The 5,271-nt window shown below is 62.0% G+C and overlaps 1 long non-coding RNA gene across 1 annotated transcript; it reads right to left on the bottom strand.

Moving 5' to 3' along the window:
- Positions 1-299: 299 nt before the first annotated feature.
- Positions 300-4,925, bottom strand: LOC140722377 (uncharacterized). The gene is made up of 3 exons (XR_012097601.1): positions 4,801-4,925; positions 3,454-3,565; positions 300-745 (listed from the first exon to the last, which is right to left on the bottom strand). It is a non-coding gene; the product is annotated as an uncharacterized lncRNA (long non-coding RNA).
- Between the last annotated feature and the right edge of the window lie 346 nt (positions 4,926-5,271).

Genomic DNA, 5,271 nt, shown 5'->3' with positions numbered 1-5,271 from the left:
TTTCTCTCATCCCGACCATCTCTCACTGACCCCGGCCTCTCCTCCCGCTGACACCATCCACACTTCGCAGTGATTCCCCTCCACACGCCACCTCGAACCGCGCCCCCTCCCCTTGTCTCCGTGACCGCCTCCCTCCGATGGATCTCCGTGAGACTGTAGTTCAGCGGCCCGCAAACATCCGGAATTATACACACCCCCTCCCACATCTGCACTAACTGCCCCGTTGCGCTGCCCCGCCCCCACCCCCAGCTTCCGAAAGAGGGGATGGTTAAAGACGACCAGACGACCAATCAGATCAATGCGTTTTATTGGCGAAAGCTTGTGCATCGAACAGCTGACGGTTCAGGTGGCCTCAGCGAGCTGGAGAGGTGGGTCTGCTGGTATTCCGGGAGCGCGGGACGTGTCGGTGAGTTGGCGGGTAAGGTGGGTGTGTAGGGTCTGGGGGAGTGTGGCTGGGATCTGTGGACAGGATGACCCAAACACAGCATTAAGCAGTGGGTAGCTGAAGGGTGTCCCAATTACCCCGTGTGACGAGCTTTGTAGGGAGGGAGGGGAATATTCCCGAGGGTGGACCGCAAGCACAGCGAGGGGTTGGCATCGGTCAGGAAACTCTCATTTCTCAGACCAAGGGTTCCAGCTGACGGGAATCACTGCAGTTTTCCTGGATCGCCACCAGAACTGCCGGCTTGTTAGTGGGAACGAACACCTCCATGTGGACGAAGTTGGAGGGGACTCCGATATCCAGCTGGGGGGAGGGGGTCACGTCGGTTAGTCATGGGAGGTCCCGACCGCTAACCCCGCCTTCCCACGGCCACCTCCGGGACCCGCGCGCTCGCCAGCCGTCCCGCCACATTCCCGCCTACTGGCATGCGCTCATCGGCTCCCCTCCCGTCTCCGTCATACCGGCCTCGCCGACAACCCCCGTCCCCGTCGTCGATCACCCCTCCGGACCCTCAACCCGCCCCGGCGCGATCACCCCTCCGTACCCTACACCCCGCCCCGTCTGCGTGCACCCCTCCCTACCCTACACCCCGCCCGGGCTCTAGTCACCCGCTCCGTACCCTACACCCCTCCCCGGCGCTATCACCCCGCCGTACCCTACACCCCTCCCGGGCGCGTATCACCTCGCCGTACCCGACACCCCGCACGGTCTCGAGCACCCCGCCGTACCCTACACCCCTCCCCGGCGCTAGCACCCCTCCTGTACCCGACTCCCCTCCCGGTCGCTAGCACCCCGCCGTACCCTACACCCCTCCCGGGCTCTATCACCCCGCCTGACCCTACACCCCTCCCCGGCGCCGTCACCCCCTCCCTCCCCTACACTCCGCCCCGGCTGCTATCACCCCTCCCGACCCTACACCCCTCCCGGTCTCTATCACCCCTCCCTACCCTACACCCTCCCGGGCTCGAGCACCCCTGCCCTACCCTACACCCCTCCCGGTCTCGATCACCCCTCCTTACCCTACAACCCCGCCCCGTCGCTAGCACCCCCTCCCGACCCTACACCCCTCCCCGGCTCTATCACCCCTCCCGACCCTACACCCCTCCCCGTCTCGATCACCCCTCCCTACCCTACACCCCTCCCCGTCTCCTTCAAACCTTCCGCTCCTACACCCCTCCCGGTCTCTATCACCCCTCCTTACCCTACACCCCTCCCCGTCTCCGTCACCCACTCCCTCCCCTACACCCCTCCCCGTCTCCGTCACCCCCTCCCTCCCCTACACCCCTCCCCGTCTCTATCACCCCTCCTTACCCTACACCCCTCCCGGTCTCTATCACCCCTCCCTACCCTACACCCCTTCCTCGTCGTAATCGTCCCTCCGTCCCCCACATCCCGCCCGGTTTTTGTTAATCCTAGCCTCCCGTACCCGCTCCCCGTCTCCGTCACGCCCTCCCTCCCCTAAACCCCCTCTCCGACTCCGTCACACGCTCCCTCCCCTACACTCCTCCCCGTCTCTGACTTCACTGGCATCCCCCTCCCTCCCCTCTAACCCGCCCGGTCCCCTGACCTCCCCGGAACCACTCCTCGGCTCGACATCCCCCTCCAGCTCCTACATCGCCTGAAGGCTCCGTCACTCGCTCCTCTACGTCCGTCCCCATCTCCATCTTACTCTCTCTCCCGAACAACATCTACGTCCCTGGCAGCCCTCCCTGGGCTCCATTGGCCCTCCCTCCCCTCCCCGTCGCCATGCCCCGCCCAAACCCTCCAATCGCCAGTCACCGCCCACCCCGCCCCGACGCCATTCCCCGCCCACCCCTCCCCGTCTCCATTCCCCTCCCAAACCAAGTCTCCATTCCCCTCCCACCCCGCCCCGTCGCCATGCCCCTCCCACCCCTCCCCGTCGCCATTCCCCTCCCAAACCCTCCAATCTCCATTCCGCTCCCACCCCTCCCCGTCCTCCATTCCCCTCCCACCCCTCCCCGTCTCAATTTCCATCCCAAACCCTCCAATCTCCATTCCCCTCCCACCCCTCCCGTCGCCATTCCCCTCCCACCCTCCCCGTCTCCATTCCCCTCCCAAACCCTTCCGATCTCCATTCCCCTCCCACCCTTCCCGGTCTCCATTCCCCTCCCACCCGCTCCCGGTCTCCATTCCCCTCCCACCCCTCCCCGTCTGCCAATCCCCTCCCACCCCCTCCTGGTCTCCATTCCCCTCCCACCACCTCCCGATCTCCATTCCCCTCCCGGTCTCCATTCCCTCCCACCCACCCCCCCGTCTCCAATCCTCTCCCACACCCCTTCCGATCTCCATTCCACTCCCACCCCCTCCTGGTCTCCATTCCCCTCCCACCCCTCCCCGTCTCCAATCCCCTCCCACCCCCTCCTGGTCTCCATTCCCCTCCCACCACCTCCCGATCTCCATTCCCATCCCGGTCTCCATTCCCCTCCCACCCACCCCCCCGTCTCCAATCCTCTCCCACACCCTTCCGATCTCCATTCCACTCCCACCCCCTCCTGGTCTCCATTCCACTCCCACCCCTCCCCGTCTCCATTCCCCTCCCTCACCTCGCCGTCTCCAATTCCCTCCCACCCGCTCCCGGTCTCCATTCCCCTCCCACCCCTCCCGGTCTCCATTCCCTCCCAGAAGCTCCCGGTCTCCATTCCCCTCCCACCCCTCCCCGTCTCCAATCCCCTCCCACCCCCTCCTGGTCTCCATTCCCCTCCCACCACCTCCCGGTCTCCATTCCCCTCCCACCCACCCCCCCGTCTCCAATCCTCTCCCACACCCTTCCGATCTCCATTCCACTCCCACCCCCTCCTGGTCTCCATTCCCCTCCCACCCCTCCCCGTCTCCATTCCCCTCCCACCCCTCCCGGTCTCCATTCCCCTCCCACCCCTCCCCGTCTCCATTCCCCTCCCACCCCTCCCCGTCTCCATTCCCCTCCCACACCCTCCCGGTCTCCATTCCCCTCCCAGCTCTGCTCCCTTCCCGCTTCTGTGTGGAAACTCGACCTTGATCAGCAGAAGTTTCCCGAGCATGAAAGGCTGGTGCTGCTCACGGTACGTTTTCCGCGACGAATATCTGCTCTAAGGTTTGGATGCGACTCTTCGCGTCGGATTTCACCTGCACAGGAACAACACAAACTTCTGAATCTCCCGGAGAGGACAGAGCGGGACGAGGAAGGGTGTCCGGAAGCGAGTGGCGGTACCATTTCTTTTTCTCTCCCCGCCCCCCTCCATTTCTCCGCTTTTCCTCGTCCGTCCCTCTCTCGCCGTTCTCCACCTCGTACCCTTACTCCCCACTCTTCCTCGTCTCTCTCTGACCACCCACACTCCGTCTCCCTCTTTCCCCTCTCTCCGATTCCCATGCTCTCTCACCCCTTCACCGTCTCCTTCTTCCCCCTCTCTCCGCCTCCCTGCTCTCTCAACCCCACTCACTGTCTGCCCCTTCCCGCTCTCTCTGCCTTCCCTGCTTTTTCACCTTCTTTCTGTGTGCCTCTATTCTCTTGACCCTGGCAGGGCTCTTCCTCTTTCCCGTCGCTCCGTCACTGATCTTTATCGACTTCCCCTGTCCTGTCCTTCGTCTCGCTCTCTGTTCCCTCATTCCTACATTCCCTGCTCTTTCTCCCGCTCCCCGTCTCTATCCATCTACCTTCTCTCCAATTCCCTTGCTGGTATTTCCACCTTTCATTCCACCCCCCCTCTCTCTCTCCTTTGCGCTCGTTCCTCCATCTCAGCGCTCGAAAACTCCTCTGCCCTCCCTCCCCTATCTTGCCTGGCTCTCTGCCTCTCGCATTTCTCTATTTCCCCTGCTCTTTCTCCCCGTATCCCTGTCTCTCTCCCCCTCTCCCATCTCCCCGCTTCTCCACCCTCACACCTCTCCCGACTTCCCCTGATCTATCCCCTCCCTCTCCTCGTCTCACTTTGCAACTTTCCTCCCGCCCCCTAATCCAATCACTCTCTCACCCCTTCGCCTCCACCTTCCTTCCCTCTGTACCGTCTCCCTCTACCTCCCTCCCCTTTACCGACGCCCTCCCTATCCTCTCCCATATATCATCCACTCTCACCTTTCCCGCACTCTCCCCCTTCATCCAGCCTCCGCCCTGTCACTGTCACTGTTATCCTCCCCGTCCTAAACTAAATCCTCTCCTCTCCCTGCTCTAAATGGACTTCCACTGTCTATTCCATACCTTTACTTCTCTACCCGTCTCTCGCACATATATATATCTCCTCTCTCCCCCCATTTGTATTCACTTTCCCACCCCTGTCACTCTCTCCTTTCCCCACGAGGAGGGTAGTTTAAGGGGTGTGGCAGTGGGGAGGACTGTGTTCCTGGTTCTGACAGATTTTAAAACTCACCTGTTCTGCGACCTGATAGACCTCTGTATCGGCCGGCTGTTCATATGACCAGACTGGTGCCATCTCTCTCTCTGCTGCACTCGTTCGCTCGCTGACTCTCTCGCCCTCTCTCTCTCTCTCTCTCCTCTCTCTCTCTCTCTCCTCTCTCTCTCTCTCTCTCTTCTCTCTCTCATCTCTCTCTCTCTCTCTCTCTCTGTCTCGCCACTTGTCAGGGCTATTTTAAAGATCTGGCCCCTCCCCGACAGGTCCCTCCCCCCGCTCAGCTATTCCCCTTCCCGTTCTGCCCTCCCTTGCACTCTTCCCCTCCTCCTGGGGTATGGAACCTGACTCAGGCACTGTTCGAAAGGTGACCGACCTACAGGAAAGATGTACAGAGCATAAAGAACATTCACAAAGATGTTCCTAGGTCTGTATAGAAACATCGAAACATGGAAACATAGAAATCCTACAGCAGAATACAGGCCATTCGGC

The sequence above is a fragment of the Hemitrygon akajei genome, unplaced genomic scaffold (genome assembly GCF_048418815.1).
Source record: "Hemitrygon akajei unplaced genomic scaffold, sHemAka1.3 Scf000076, whole genome shotgun sequence".
Taxonomy (NCBI): Eukaryota; Metazoa; Chordata; class Chondrichthyes; order Myliobatiformes; family Dasyatidae; genus Hemitrygon; species Hemitrygon akajei.
The sequence above is the reverse complement of the archived record's forward strand: the minus strand, read 5'-3'. Positions and strand labels throughout refer to the sequence as shown.